The 17,067-nt window shown below is 40.8% G+C and overlaps 1 long non-coding RNA gene across 1 annotated transcript; it reads left to right on the top strand.

Moving 5' to 3' along the window:
• Positions 1-11,854: 11,854 nt before the first annotated feature.
• LOC116653830 (uncharacterized) lies at positions 11,855-15,725 on the top strand. The gene is made up of 2 exons (XR_004308328.2): positions 11,855-11,974; positions 14,071-15,725. It is a non-coding gene; the product is annotated as an uncharacterized LOC116653830 (long non-coding RNA).
• The last annotated feature ends 1,342 nt before the right edge of the window (positions 15,726-17,067 follow it).

The following is a 17,067-nucleotide window of genomic DNA, read 5'->3' as shown; positions in this document are numbered from 1 at the left end:
AAAACCCAGATTGATTTATTTTCAGATTCAGAAATCAGTTTTCCAAGTGTAAGAATGTGTAATGGAGCAATTACGGGCATCCTCCAAAATCTGAATTTATGAAAAACTTCCCATGATGAAAGTTTCATGTATTTGACTTGGAAAAGCTTTTATTTTTATAAATTCCTTTTTTGGAAAAGTGGTGCAATACCATCTATAACGCATAGTATTGCTTTGAGAGGTTGTGTTCTGCAGCCAGCATTGCTGCTGCTTGTGATAGGAAGGCACTGAAGCAGCGTGAGAAAACTTTGTTGGTGACATTCACAGCTTAGTAAAAAAAAAGGCATTTGAACAGGCTTTTTTTTTAAGCTGTGATTTAGAAAAACCCTAAGATGTAATTAAATCTGGTCACAACATTTCTGTGATTGATGTGATGGATAACAGATAGGTTATGCTTATCCCTGATGTAACAGCACTGTAGCAAACACTGCGCTTATTGCATTACAGATGATATCAAGCAATGTTAGTCATTCACATGAATAGCTCTAGTCTGATTGAGTTTGATTCCTTATTAGGGAGAGTTCCACAGTGCAGAGTGTTGTACCAGTAATATAACACAGAAATTGCTTCTAGCATGTGGAACGTGCAATTATAATAAGCAAATATTTAACTCAAACCATGCTCTTGGGATCACAGTGTCAATAAGAGATATAAAAAAACCTAATTGTTTCATTAGCCTGAGGCAGGTGAGAAGGGGCTGGAGCCAAGGTGGGCTGCCAGGGCTGTCCCGCATGCAGAGCTCGGCTTATGGGAAGGTGATGATTAAGCTGATCATAAATGCAGGCTGGGATTTGTTTTATGATCAAGATATTGAACAGCAAATTAATAAGCATCAAATTATGACAGCAATAAATGGCAATGGCATGGGAATGGCAGAAGGAGAAGCTCAGACTGTCAGGTAGCCGCTTGCACACAGGTGTAACTGCTGATTGGTTGTTGCTCTGTGAAGAAAAAATGATTTCTTTATGACTTCCCCTTTAGTATCCCTTCAGGGGCTTGGGACAGTTGAGACCCAAAGAAGCCCTGACACAAAATTCAGCTAAGAGACAGATTTCTTCTCTTTCAAAGCCTTCTGCCTTTCCCAGCGAGCTGACTGGTGCTGCGATGTGCTGCTATTCATCAGCATTTTCAAGCAGGAGACAGACTCATGAACTCATTTTCTATGGGAGATTTCTTCTGGAGCCAGCATTGCCAAGCAGTGATTAGATAAGATGACACCCTGGGAAATTCAAGATGGAATAAAAGCCCGAGCGGGTATGCAGCCGAGCTGCAAGGCTATCAGTCCTTATTGAAGGGGCCTTCATCTGGGACATTCAGAGGGGCTCTTTTAAAAGCACCAGCACTCTAATGAAGCTTAATGGTTTTGAATTGACGGTACCTTGCAGCAGAAGCTGCTTAGATGCTTAATAATGGCATAATCATCTTCTGTCAGCCATTTGGTTGGCACAGAATGCTTATGCCTGCATTGTTCCATTTAAGATAGATGTATTTACATTTTATTGACATCATATACTTTCATGCCATATCTCTTTACATGTATCACAATATCCTTTGTTTTGAACATGGGGCTGCAGGAATTTGGATCAACTAACATCATGGGAAATTTAGGATGAACCAGAGCCAGGGTGCCTGATTTTTCTGCCCCATATAGATCTTATGGGCCTTGCACTCCCAACATCTGACATAGAACGTAAGTTCCAAGCACAGTGCTGTGCAGTGGAATTGCAGGATAAGGACCATTGGGAAGATATGCTCTTTCAGACCTTCAGGTACACCTGGATTTATTTCATGTTTCTGAATGGATTGCATGAAAGGAAATTAAAAAATTAATTAGGAAAAAATGTGGCACAAATAATGGGATATTCAGCTGGGTAAAAGCACTGTTGTATCCCCTGCTACTCTAACTTTGATGGTGACGTAATCCCAGAGAAAGCAATGAATCATGCTATCAATTAACTTGAGTAACAATGTATATACATAGGAAGTGTTGCATAGTAGACACAAATTTTAGTGTATTATGAAAAAAAGTCGGTGAAGTGATTGGAGGATATCTGTTAATTAGCCATACAGATTTTTGAACATTCACCTAAAGAGAACCGAGGACAGCGTTAGCAACAATTGTGATAGAAAATAATTAGCTTGTTTTCAGGGCTTAAATAGTCATTACTTTCTTGTGAAGTCCCTAATTAAGCTAATCCTAGTTTATAATACATTAGCAACCATTCTTTATGTGGAAGCTACTTCTTAGAGGATAAAAATAACTTCAAAGTTTGAAATGCTCAAAATCATATGCAAAATTGTAGAGCTCGGGACAGGAGCAATACAGATGAAGAAATTCCTGTTATTCCTTGCTGCCTATGTGCTGTTTGTTCACCTGGAGGCTGCAGATACAACTGTTTAAAGGCTCCAGTGAAACAATTTCCCCCTTTCTGCCTTGAAAGCCTGTTACCACGGTTTTCTTAGGAGGTCCTGCTCTAGCATTACCCAATTATTTCCTAAGAACTGCGAAGGTATTCTTTCTCACTGACTCATGCTCTAATAGATGAAGGACTCATTTTCAGTTTGATATTTGACTTCAGTCAAAGGAAAAGAGCTGATAATATGAAGTTGATGCAACACAAAGCACAAAGCCTGGGCTAGAGGATACAGTGGGCTCTGACCTTTATCCACAGAGAAAATATGAAACTGGAGAGGTAGAATTAAGCACAGTTTGGGGGCTGGGAGGCCTGCACCTAGCTGTTGCCTGTTGTTCACAGAGGGCAGAAGTAGCATCTTCTCCAGCTTTGTGCTTTGCTTGCTAATTTACTCACAGTCAAGTGGAGGCAATGTTGAGTTACAAAGCCCCCAAAAACATGCGCAAGTAAGTTCATTTTATGCAAGATGATGGAATCAGCTGATGTGGCAAAACCCAGTGCCATGTGGCCTCCCAGCTGAAAGGAATGATTGATTGAAAAAACTGCTGAAAACTTGGCCAGTGAATGCTGCAAAGAGATCAACGTGAAGCAGGGAAGGCTGGCTCTCCCTGCTCCCTTGAATTACAACAAGAAGGAATCACGTCGCCCATTTAGAAAGAGAGCAGAACCTCTCACTTAAATAATTTGTAGAATCTTTGCTATCAGCTTATGCTCAGAAACTGAAAACTGGGAAAGGTAACCACAGTGAGCATGAAAACACCTGAGATCGACTTCATGTACAGCAAACCGCAGGATTTCTATAGAACTATTTATCCAGACATCTCACTGAAACGTGGGGCTGCCTCACCACATCATGTAATATTCTGTCTGTTCCCCCTTCACTTACATTCCTGGTACGGTATCAATATTTCACGAACTCTTCTTACATGGGCTGTTTAGTATGTTGTAAGAGGCAAAACATACACAGTACGCATAAGAGAAAGATTTGCTGCCAAAGGTATTTAACAGACCTCTGCAACCTAGAAAGAACCATAAATCAAAATACAAGGACATGCAATACAAATAATGCGATAACAGTGTTCAGCCATGTATATATAGTGCTTAATTTGAATTGCCCTCTGCTCTGTAAGTCAGTGTTAGAGCTCCTGAGCAGCTGGAGCTTAGCTCCTTGAGTCTGCCCAGCTGGAATTTAACTAGTCCTTATTACACATGTACGTGCTCTCTGGGTCCTGCTTTTTGGCTTTTATTTTATTTTATTTTAAATGAGCAGAGCACATTAAAGTTAGAAAAGATTAAGCAGAATTAAACATGGATGCCATTTTGCAGAGACATTCCTCAGAAGACATGTTTGGGTTTTTTTCTCCCCCACTCCTTTAGCTGTGTTAGATCTGACTGCAAATGACAAGCTGTACACAGGAACCAGGCATTTATACCCCTATCATCACTTATTAACTGTTGATATTGTTGCTGACAGTGTAGCGATAATAATAGGGATTCTTTCAACACCTGGCCTCAAGATGTAGGAGTTTATGACATTCAAAAATATCTCAGTGGAGCTGACAGGTGAAGGCATGTTCAGAGGCAATTCACACCAGGAGCAGTATATAAGTGCCGTACAAAGCTGACTGTGACCTTGAGGAGTCTTTGCCAGCCCTTAGGAGCTGACTTAGGCATTCAGAAGCGAAGTCATTTTCTCTGAATAAGGTATCACTGTCTCCATCTGTAAATCACTCTACACTGTCAGCGTGTTGTAGTTCATGTAGCAAAATGACTAATAGGAAATAATAGTGTTGCAATAGAGAGTATAAGGAGAGCTGTGATTTGAGTTAAAAAAAAAATCACACTACTGGAAAGCCAGCTGTTCCCACTTCCCTGACTAATTGAAGGCATGAAGCAAATGCACTGATGTGCTGATTTCCTCCAACTTGCATAAGATGTGAGGTTCTTCAAAGAGGCAGTAGGCTCATGAAAGGCTTGGGCCTGAATAATGGAAAACACCTTCAGCTTCCAAAATCATTGTTTCACAGACAACTGGATGTAAGCCTTTCAGCAAGTACATAACTGCAATGCAAATAATTGGATCCAGTCTCCACATCTGCATTAACGTGGTGTGCAGTGCCTGTATTCATACCCTGGTCCACCACAGCCATCTACAGGTGAATGCACAGAGAATCCCTCGGCAGATACAGACATTTCAATGGGAGAAGATTTCTGTGAAGACCAGAAAATTATTGATGCAGTCTAAATTGAGCCTAGTCTCTCCAATAAATTCACATTCATGGGACTTGAAAAGAAGGAATTGAGTTGGGAGGGACCTTGGCAAGACATGGGACATCCAAGATGTTGGCAAAGAAGAAATGGCATCAGAATGATCTACAACTATTTGCTCATCCTGTGTTAAAACTGGAAAAACCAGCAGGTAAGGCACTGACACACGGCATTGATTGTCCACCACCAATATAAAATTGGCCCCTTCCAGATGCGATGCCTCAAGTGATGCTCTAGCAAAACTCATGTGCTACACTAAGCTCTTGCTAAATAAACATTTTCTGCTGCCCAAAGAAATACATCTCTACACCTTCTCCAAAAATAAACTAACAACTCAGGGTGATGGAAATAAGATTTCTCAACCAACATGTTCTTTAAAGTTGAAGGAAGCACATTTCTGTTGAGGTAGAACGGACGAGACAGAGTCAGAGGAGGTATTATTAGCTAGGCATCATCCCACAGGATTAGAGGTATGAGATATAATATATAGAGAGACCCAAGGGTGAGATTACCTTAAGATAATACACCCTTTGGGTTTTTAAATCGCCTCCAAAGCAATCAAACTGGTTACCATAGCATTCATTTTAATGCACAGATAAATTTGTAGCTCTTGTTTATATAGCTTATCCTCTGGAGGCACTAATATGATTTCCTTTAAAACTCAAGTTAATGAGAAAATAATGGAGCATTGTAGATATAAGCAAATTTTTTTTCCCCACTGTCACTGGCATCATCTTTTATACAGCCAGAGGGCTCTTTGAAAGTATAAGTTGGATTTATTTTATGTTCCACAAAACCTTTAAAAAAAATAAATTCTTTCTTTACACCAAGCTTTCTGATTCCAGCCTAAAGCCAAAAATACTTACTGTCTAAATATATTTATAAATCAGTATATTATCCATAAATCTTACCTTATCCCTAATAAGAAATTTAAAGTTATCACTCTTAAAACTTCACTTTGGCAACATACATTCTTATTTTATTGTCTTTCCTGGACAGAAATCAGAGATGAGATTTGTATGTGGCCAGGGAATAGGGGCTACATATCAGTTGCTGAGTGTAGTGATCTGTGTAATGAAGCCATGTTTGTTTACTTTCCTTTCTATACACCAGTGCAGTAAATCTCAGCGTTTTGGAGATTTCTTTTTTACTCCATCAGCTCTCCTAATCCTTTTGGTCAAACTCAGGAGCTCTGTTTTGGAATGTCCTCAAGTGCAAGGACAGAACACTGCCAAGGTTGACATAAGCAAGTCTGATATGGGCTGAGAGCTTGTTGCAGCAATTCATTTGCCTGGGAAGGATTTACGTTATATACATAATTTACATTATACAACATGCATAAATATAAACAAATGCCTACATGGACTGGGTCTTCAGGCATTCCAAGCTTATTGAAGAAGGATTCTTCCAAGCTTATTGAGAAGGATTAATAGTAATTATTAAGAGTATTGATAGAAGTAATGTATTTTACTGGGACTGAAGGATTGTCCCTGGTTTTGCTCAAAGACTATGGGAGTTTCAATTTGGAAAGTCTTCCAGGTTCTTCACTCTTTTTCAGGAATGATTTTGTCACATGGCAACTTGTAAAATTTTCAGCTTTCTTCTGTTTCTCCAAACTGTATCTGAATTTTAGGATATTCTCATAGAGCCTGGCTATATCCCTCTTCTCTTCATTTCCCATCTCTGGGAAGCCTTCATAACTGGTCTGTCTGGAGAGTTAGAAAGACATATTCTCTGGAAGATGGCAAAGTTGGACCTTCACCTCTATTTCCCACCCCAAGTGGGACAGCCAAGGCATTGTAGGGTTTGGTGCGTGGTTTGTGAAGGGTCATAGGGATTTGGCTCCTGCCTTTAGGATGTGTTGTTTGGGTGCTAACACTGCGAGCCACTGTGCCCCAAAGCTTTTGAAACCTTGCCACAATACCACGTAGAATCTCACAGGTTTGCTTTGGAGAGGAAATGTAATCACTGACTTCAGTAAGAAAGGTGCAGCAGTGGAGAGTCACTATTATAGTCAGCTCCATATGAACTAATAAGATAAAGCATGTTTAATTCCTTCATTCAAGGATAGCGTGGTTTTGATTCCTTTACCCTGGAGAAACATTACTATAGGAGAGAACAACACACTGTATCATTGATGGAAGTGAAATCTTGTCCCTGAGAAGCAAGGAAATTGTTGCAGCCCTTTCTCAAGCAGCCTTTGCTCTCACTCCACATAGTCCGCCTATGACTGTCCATTCAAGACTCCAGTTCTGACAGTAAAACCACAGGCAATGGAACCAGCTGGAACTTATTCTCTTTTTGACCCAGCTGCTTCAAAAGTAAATATCTCTTTCACAGGATGGAGAATCTTAGTTTTGGTGAAATATATAAACTGTCAGTTCTGAAGCCTGAAGCCTTTGACCTCTTGAAAAAGGCTCTCCAACAAATAAAAATAGTCATTTTTTTGGCCCTTCTTAGGCAGGCCATACTCTCCATTCAGAGCATAATTACATAATAGGACAGCTATCTTAGATCACACTAGGGGGTCTGAAGAATATATTATTTTGCAGAATATACTATAGCTGGAGTTTCCATGAAGAAACAGAAAGTAAAGACTTTTGGAGGAAGAATTGCAAATAATGAGGAAGTACACAGCTGACTTAAATAAATACACAAGCAAATACATGCTGATTGCTACTCCATGCTGATAAATGCATCCTATTGAAAAATGGGAGAAGGGAAAATGTCTGCTAAATGGTATAGTGCTGCTGAATACTAACCAGGAAAGAGATTTTAACTTTATTGTTGGGAAATCCCCAAAGCCTTTGCTGTGCTGCTTCAATATGCAGCTGTGGCATGCACAGGACAAACAGAATGCTGTGTAAAAGAAAAAAGATATAAGCCTCTAGGAAAGGAGCTGGTGATGCAGGCCTGCACATCACTAAGCCAATGGTATTCCTGGAGCAGACATATTGCTCTGATTGGCATTGCACCGATGATGAAATTACTGATTTAATGAGTAAAAAAAAAGTAAAAATCAAGCAAACAAAAAGTTGCAGAGTTGTTGCTAAATTTGTTTGGAAACAAATCTCATGCTTTAAAAGGTATTTGGAAATACCTAGCAAAAGCCTGGATGAGAAGCTAGCAACCACTGAGCTGGTATTAGATAACTGGCAGCTAAGCGAGGAATAGACACATTTGAACCAGATGGTTATAGTTTTGGTCAAAGAGATCAAACCTGGTACCACAGTTAAACAGGAGGGTATCAAACGCTAACTGTACATGTTTCAGAGATGGCTGATGTTCCAAAAAGATTTCATAAATACTCCCCACAAGCTCTCAGATATTTGGCTATGATTCATGTTATGATCCCAGCAGTACGTCCAGATGAAATAGACTCTGTCAATGTTAATTCAAGTCTTTGAAAAAGCTGTTTTTAGTTCTTCAGTCTTCTGCTACATCTTGGGAGAGGTAAAAAAGCTCCTCTATGAGTTCTATTATGTGATAAAGAGTGAGTCAAGCAAATCTGCTCCTCAAAGAGGAAATCCAGCATTTCAAAATGTAATACCACAGGTGAGGAAACACTCAGAGTAGACACAACAGCCCTGCTATTTTCCTGGTAAGTGTTGCAACATGGTGGGTAGTTTAAGCCATGTAAGAGTGTCTGATGTAGGCATTATGAGGGACTGAAGAGTAGGACACTGTGTCTGGGGGGAAAAGCTGTATTGTAAGAGGAGGCTGAAGCTTGCAGGGCTTGGAACTTGCTGGTTCACCACCCTGCTGTACCAAGCATTTCCAGAATGGATACCTTTGGCCCTCTGAGCTTCAGCTCTTTGCAAAAGCAGTTCTCTACATCAAAGATTTGTTATAAGGCAAAATATGGTCCAGGCTGTGAAGCATCTCTAAAACAGCCAAGTTTTACACATACCTGTGATCTGCTGAGAGTTGGCTTTGGTCTACATGCCTTAAGTTCCCAAGTACATAATAAAGTCATTTTAGCAGCATGGTTATATGATTTTTTTTAATTATTTTTTTTTATTATTTTTTTTTTTTTACAAATATGAGTAAATAAAAGCTGAAGGGCAATTGAAACTAAGTGAAAATGTGTTCCTTTAGTGAAAAAAAGACACACTTTTCAAGCATTCTGAGCTGCTGGATCCCAATATGAAAGAAATACCTACAAATGTGTTGAAAATAAGGGAGCAGTAGCATGGAAATTATAATTTTCCCATTAGAATATACTAAGAAACGCAGCTGTGCTTGCTTTCCCTACTGATCCCCAGCCTTCAAATTCCTCTAAATTAAATTGTAAAATAATGATCTCCTTTTCTGTTTCCTGCTAAGCTACATAGTTAATCCCCGATACAGAAATATATAAAGAACATGTAATTTTAGGAAAACCATTATTACTAAAATACAGAAGGCCTCAGACCAAAGGGTTTCCACAATTTCCAATGCACATTTGAACCCAGATCCAAACCTTCTCTCTGGGTTTGCCTTGGTCTAATCCTTTTGTTTGCAGCCTGATTTCAGGAGGGAAAATAAAATCAAATCAGACTATGATTTTAACGGGAACATTCGGTTGTGATAGCAAATACACATGCTGAAATAATCTGAAACAGCCTGTCTGCTTTAGCTTTTTTAAGCTTATGATTATTTTTTTTTTTTTTTTCATGGTGATTTCAAATGACTGCATGGTAAGAGCAGCAGACAGGCCTGGAAGAAGAGCGTCTCTGTTATCAACAGTCACCCATGCCAGCATGTTCAATGTAACAGAGCTTCTGAGGTTGTAAGAACTAACACATGGAAGACATTTTAATAACTTTAATTAAAGTTATTCAGTTATCTGGGATTTCTGCGAGTTTAATAAGGTCACTGATGTCAGAAGGGTGCGGGTATCTTAAATTTCTCATTTTCTCTGCCTAAGTGATCATGGCATTTAAAGCACACTGTCAGCTTATATGGCATTGTAATTCTTTTAAAGTAGGAGGTGTTTATTTAAGAAGCAGCACTTGCAGCTACAGGCAGACCTCACGGAGGGGGGAGGAATGGGAGGCAGGGGAGAGTACTTGAATGGCAGCCTTGTTGGTTTTGTTTACCAGGGACCAGCTCTGTCCCATATTGCCATTAAGTGGCTCCATCCTCCAGTGCCCTCAAGGCATAGAAATAGAGAGAAGCAGATGAGGGACATCTCTTTTTGTAAGAGGTGTTATAGACAATACGTAACTACATTTTCAAACTGCTCTTATTATTATTATTACTCTTTTTAACACACTCTCTTCCTCTCCAGCATCTCCTGCTATCAGGTCAAAACAAAAATTGAGGGGAACAAAAAGACTGACAACAAAGGATTATTCTGGGACTTCTGAGAGAAGCTAGGATATTTATGGATTTATTATATTCCCTGGGATAACAAGTTTCTGAGATGTTAGTACATTGTCAAGTATTTTTCAAGGTTAACAGTTTAGGGACACAATTACGTTGCAAGTTGTCTGCAAGAATAATTAAGGGTATTTCAGAGATATGCAAGAAAAAGCGTTCCTGCAGCTGTCAGAGAGCGAGTGATCCCAGCTCAAAGATGAACCCTCTCCTTCTTTTCAGTCCCTTTTCAAAGAACATCCTCTTGTGTTCAAGCATACTCAGAAGCAGATAAAAGGCATGTGCTTAGGCTGGGAGGAGCGCAAGTAATGGTGAGGCAATCCCAGGTACAGCCCATCCAGCAGCTGCCTACCAGGGTGGCCCTCCAGAAAGGCATTGTGAAATAAATATTTCCCAAGGCCAGAAGATGGTAAGAAGTCAAGAATTTTTTCCCAGAGAGGTTGTGGATGCCCTGTCCCTGAAGACATTCAAGGCCAGCTTGGATGCGGCCCTGGGCAGCCTGGTCTAGAATTAAATGTGGAAGTCAGTGGCCCTGCCTATGTCAGACAAGGTGGAGCCTGATGATCCTTGAGGTCCCTTCCAACCCAAGCCATTTTATGATTCTCTGAAACAGAGGCAATGAGGGGAGCTGCGAGTGCCAGGCTTGCTAGAGCTCTGCATCCATCTGGGCAGGCACCAGAACAGCACCAGGTACCTCCTCAATCAGTTCTGCTAGTGAAGTCATTGGGCTAGTTAATAAAAAGTCAGAGATTGTGAAAGTAATTGCAAGATCTAGAGAAACATGAATACAGAGAGGTCTTAAATACGAAGAAATCCAGTAAGTCAGCACTTTGATTGAAGTGCTGCAACTAATATGCATATCTGTCTATCTTTCTATGATTCTGACATGATTTTTAATCCTTCTTTCAAATCCCAATCATTAATGAGGGATAGGGCTGGACTGAAGAGGACCAAAGAGATTTATTGATACCAACTCAGAGCCATGGCTGTAAATCAGGACAGTGAAGAAGTATGCCACTGCTGGCTTATGTTCTCTTCCTGCAGAGGGACAGGGATGAATGAACAAGTGTCTAAATGAATGAATAGATGAATGAATGAAAGAATGAATGCATAATCAAATAAATACATTAAAATACATTGCCAGCTTGCTGGGATTACATAGCAATGGAGCTCTTCGGGGGCTTTGTACAATTGTAGGCAACAGTGTGCACGTTTTTATTACAAATTAAAACCTACCTCACTCAAACCTTCCGAGTGTTTAATTTTTACCAAAAGTCAAAAGGTGCTTTGCAATTGGAAAAACTACAGGATTTGGATCCTGTGCTACCAAAACCACATCCCTGTATAGCTGTGCTCACTGTGTGGAACACTGTGCTCCTGCTGTGCAGCTGGGGCTGACTGCCAACCGATGGTCCCCAAGGACCATCGTGGTGCTGACACAACAGATACTGTGCTGCTGCAGTACACATGAGGTCAGATTTGGGGAAATTACCCTACTTTCTCCTCTCCCTGGAACACTGAAAACACTTTTGTTTTCCCAAGCCATGACCCCGACCCTGTGTTTGTGCTACCTCTGGGAAATGCAATGTTAGGAGTTGCCATCAATAATTCACGATATCACCTTTTTCTAGGCTAGGGACAAGAAGGACAGATGGTAGAAACCTTACAGGTACCCAGCACTGAATGTAGGCTTTCTGACCTCAAGGCAAAGGTTTTATTCCTTTTGAAGAGAATGTGGTCATCCATTTAATTTTTTTTCCCCCTGAAAAACAGCTGCTTTGAACTTTGTGATCTGATGAGCTGAAGGTCACTGGAATTTCCTTCCCTTTCCCTCTGCTTTGGAAATGACTTCTGAATCGAGGCCCTGGAGGGTGAAGCTCTTCTAACTCAAGGTAAAAGTACACATGAGAGGTACAGAGATGCTGCTGCTAATTTAATTAGCTTTCACACATTCACAGATTCACCCAGATGGATGAGTTTTTGGAAGGAAAGAATATTAAATCAATAGGAATAAACTATGTTATTTTTTATTTTTTAAATAACTAAGCCAACAGTTTCATTTCCCACTGCTAATATTTCTGTCAGTCAGGTCAAGGATAATGAAACAAAATACAAGGAAGGCTCACCTAAGCCTGGACTTTTCTTGTTAAAAATACTCCCATTCATAAATCCTACATTTGCAAATGCAAAATCAACAGTTAAATGTTTGCCTTTCCTGTGCCCGCATCTCTCCAAGGAGAGAGATCTTTATCCAATTATCACTTGTAATAGTCTGAGGAAGTTTTTGGAGGAAAAACAGGTTCTCCCAAACTTTTCTTCTTATGAACTATTACACTATTACTCTTTACTCACTATTACGTGTGAGTAAATGTAACCTGCTGTTAAGAGAATGTTAAGAAAACTAGCATTTTCTTGCAATAACATTTTTTCATCCACATATCTCTCAATTTATGGTTTGGACTAGTTCATTTCACTGTAATTAAATAAACAACATGCTCTACTTGGCTATATAGAACAAACAAAAATGAAAAAGAACACATTGCGTAAAGCGTGGAAGCATACAACCAGAGAAACACAACATACTTCAGCAGAATCCAGGTAATATATTTTAAGAAACTGCTTCTAGCAGAGAAAATAACTGCTAAAAGCAGGTGTTTATTCTGAAAGCTGTAGCAATATTTTTCTGTCATGTCACATTAAATCACTCAGGTTGCATCATGTTGTTCTCCACTACATCATGTTACTACATATGGCGGAGAAGGCAAAATGCAGTAACAGGATGTGACAGACAACATTTAGCAAAAAATATTCACTTATTTGACTCAGATACTTGCTATCAGTATGAATTGGGATGCATGGTACCAAACAAAGATGACAGATAGAAGCAGACTCAGCAAGGAACTCACCCCATGTAGATCCAAAAGCTTCTTGTCTTGTACCCAGTACTCACTCTCCTGGTAGCCACTACTCTTCTAAGCCCTCCTCCTCACCATTCCTTTCCCTGCAGTAAGTAGTTCTACCAGCTGGTTGTTGTTTCCTTTGGTATAACACATGAGCTCCCCATGTGGGACTAATCACAGCCTGCTGTACTTAACGAGGCCCCTTAAATGACAGTTGATGGAATTGCCATAAATTGTTTTTATATGAGTGAAATTGTGAATTACACACACAAAAAAAGAGATCCTGAGCGCTGTGCATTTATGTATACAGAGGGACTATTTCAGCTAACAAGAAGCTTATTCTTGAAGGTACCTATATTTTATAGTGTGGCAAACTCTTTCTGACAGACTTGAAAATATTGAGGGTCCTTTATTGCTCTTGGAGGAAATATTTCATGGCAATACTTCTGAAAAAGATTTAGCAAAGTAGTACATGCTCATGTAAGTGAATCAAGTAATCCCCCATAGCAAGACAGCTGAGGTGCAGGCCTTGCTTCACAAGGGTTTCCATAAGCATCGATCCTGACCTAGATGTGGACTTCCAACCCACAGAGCACCTCTTGGACAGCCTTCAAACCATGACATGTTCTGTACAATCTGTCCTAGCAGGAATTAGGATGGGAGAACTTCATGCCAAGTATCAACAGTGCCAACAAACGTGGCTCGATGGCCTAAGGCCAGGCTGCTGAAGTGTGAGGAAATTTGCACGTGGGCATGAAGACTTTCCTCTTTCAAAAGGTGGAGCCAAAGAGATGGGCCAAGATGCCAAGTGTTTACTGTATCTCACCAATATGGGCCCAATCCAGACAAGTGCATGGCTGCAACTTGAAGGAAAGGAATAAGGAGACACCAGTGATATGAAGAATAATAAAAAGAAAGCTATGTATATCAAAACTTGGGTTTGTATCATGGAAGCAGTGTGCAAGGTCCATGGTCCTTTGCTTAGCAGAGAGAATTAATTAGAACACAGAGGGAATTGATTAAATTATTCACCAAAGTAATACAGGCACCCATTTCTCGGCATGGCACTCTCCTGCTTGTTCACACAGGTATCATCACGGCCCTAAAGGAAAAGCAGTGGACCACAGCAGCCCAAAATAGGCTCCCCAAAATGCCACAAACAGGGGGCTTCTCCTAGCAGCAGAGGACGGCTGAGATGAATGAGGCTTTATCCAAATGTTAAGGAATAGAACATAAATAAAAGAACCTGTTCTTCACAAAGCTCACACACTTCCTGAGAAGCTGCTCAGCAATGAGGAGGCCGTGCCAGCTGCCACGTCCTGAGGTAACTCCTTTGGTCCAGTGGTCCTGGGCCATGGTAAGATCTGGGAAAGTGGGAAAGGGCAATGGGTGGTGGGAGGACAGAGAGAGCAACACCGGAGGCTGGAAGTGTCTGGGGTGCTCATATGAGGCCATGAGTACGTTAAGCTTGGTATCTTCATGCAGAACACAAGCATTACCCAGTGCCCTGTGGCATGTGCACCTCTCTCTTGTGCTCAGCCTGGGTTGGATCCTTCTCCAGCCCATTTCTCATGTTCCATAATGCACACAGAAATGCTGTTCCTTGAGCTTGGTCACACTGACTCTCTGGTGGCTTTAATTAAAAGGTTTCTACCCATCAGTGTCTGCAGAGGTCTCTTAACTTGTACTTGCTTTTGGAGCCCAGTCCCAGGCTCATTGGTGCTAAGTGAAAAGCCATCCTCTGAGCAAGTACGCTAACCTTGTCTTAACTTATGGAAAGAAATTAAAAAGTGATTAAATAATTAATACTGGATGTTGCTTAACACTTGGTAAGAGTGTTAGTTAATAATCTTCTGAAGCTTTTTTTTCTAATTTGGGAATAAAATAGATATAATTTAGCATGTCATTCTGAAGCAGCAAATAATGCTGTACAGAGAATCGAAGGAAATGTGTTTCTTTGATTAGGATGTTTTTCTCATTAATGGGATGCTCAAAATAAAGCAAAAATATTTGATGCACAGAGCCAGTGGCAGTATCAAGTTAACGGTGGCATGCTCCTGCATTTTACCTCGTGTTTACTAATCAATCAGAAAGGACTCTTGCCACCAAGAAAGGTCACATCTTTCATCACAAAACTGAAACTCTTTGACAACAATCAAAACTTCACTGCTTTGTTTAATGTGGATTCCAGCACAGAAGACCCAGGCCGTGAAGATGGTGGGTGTGGGATGAGGTGAATGCGCAGAGCTATGATTCCCAACTGTTTGTTGCTCCCTACTGTGAGTCTGCGTGTCACAAGCAAAAATGTGTTAAAAACCCTTGAAAGAACTGGGTTGTAATTGGCTGATCATGAACGCTGTATTTGCTGCTTTCTTTTCCCTCTGCTGGCTGCCTAGGCATTAGCATCTCCAAGGAGTCTTCTGGGCAGTGACAATAGTGGGATGCAGACCCAAGCTGGCCTGGTCCCCTGGAGGAATCATTGGTATGAAAAGATGCACACGTTACTGGCAGCTATAGCACATATTGCATGGCATGACACACACAGAAGTGAGATTAATATGAGTTCTGGGCATCATTAGCTCAATTAAAACTGTGATTTTTTAGTTCAAACCTACAGGCCATTGCAGAGAAGAGTAATCATAAGGCAGAAATGAGTTCCCTAGTTAAAAATTAATTCCCTAGACTAAAAATATAATCAAATGATGTCTACAGTATTTTATGAAGAGCTGAGAGGATAATAAAATTTAGAGCAGTGCAACATTTGCATTTTGTTCATTTCTATCCATATTTTTCCACACACTGCCTTTCTCTGTGCTTGTTAATCACATGCGCTGCTACAGCCCTGGCATTTTAAGATCACTCTTCACATCAAGATTGAAAGGAAACTAATTACAATTACATTTCAGGGCAGTTGTTTAAAGCTGGTACAGCATGGAATACAGCAGAGGAGCCTTGACCTTTATTTGTAAGCATGGAAATAAGGTAAGGATGAAAGATTGCTTTTCCTCCAGCTCATAGGCAGGGATCAGGAGGCCCTCCTGAGAAGCAGGGAGGTGGAAAGTCCCCATTTAATTTCTCTCCTCGCCTCCTCTCCCGTGCTGGCAGCAGAGGCCAGTAGTGCTATGCAGAAGCCGTGCTCCACTGCAGTGAGAGGTGAAGGGAAGCACCGCACATGTTGCACCTCCCTCGGGCTGCTGGAAGGATAAGCAGTGAATCAACAGAGCTGAGGACCTTTCTGTTTTGACCCCCAGCCCAGCTCTATTTAGTCCATTAGTGTATAGCAGATCCTTTCCTAGGGCTGGGCACAGACACAGGCTCACCTGGTGCTTCATGCTGCACTGATGCAGTGATGGAAGGTACCGATGTTCATGGGCTACCTGAGGGCAAGAGGTATGAGTAGTGATGCAATCTCTGCTGCTCACATTATGACTCAGTGGTACCAATAGGATCTGCATGAGTGCAGCAGGGGAAGAATAAGGACCCCCTAACCTGAGGAAATACGGGTAATCCTAGCATGGTCTTACTTTCATTAAAAGCGATTGCATATAGAGTGTACTAAATGGCAAATTTACTCAGGAGGTTTAAGTTGATTCTGTGTCTTCACGTTTTCAAAAGTTTTATTTTAGTAAATTTGTACCATGCTCAAAATAAACCAAGAGGTAGTTCCACAAGCAGGTTTAAATCCGGGAACTGCTGTTGCTCTGGATATCCCTTTCAGTATCATCACCTGTCGTTTGAAGGCTTGTCACGGTGTGTACTGACCCTCAGGAGATCATCTGATCTCCCCAGGTTATCACAGCTTCACAGTGAAATGGGCTCATTGGAGATATAGCACTGAAGGCATTCTGCATGCCAGACCCACAAAATGTAGGCAGTGATCGTACTGCTTCTTGTATGTGGTTCTGCATTTACTCTACTCAAGCCATTTCATTTGCCAGCCCCCCTTTTCTGGCAGAAGTCATTGCTGGATCCCTGAAGTCCAGTGAATTTGATGGCAAGTTACACCAGGTCATTATCATCTGTGGGCTGGAAAAGCTCCTTTTCAGGTATTAATCAATTAAAAGAGGGAAAACTGCCTCACACAA

This window comes from Coturnix japonica, chromosome 12 (assembly GCF_054131305.1).
Source record: "Coturnix japonica strain WE chromosome 12, WE-NBRP24, whole genome shotgun sequence".
In the NCBI taxonomy this organism is placed as follows: domain Eukaryota; kingdom Metazoa; phylum Chordata; class Aves; order Galliformes; family Phasianidae; genus Coturnix; species Coturnix japonica.
This window is presented reverse-complemented; position numbering and strand designations above follow the sequence as displayed.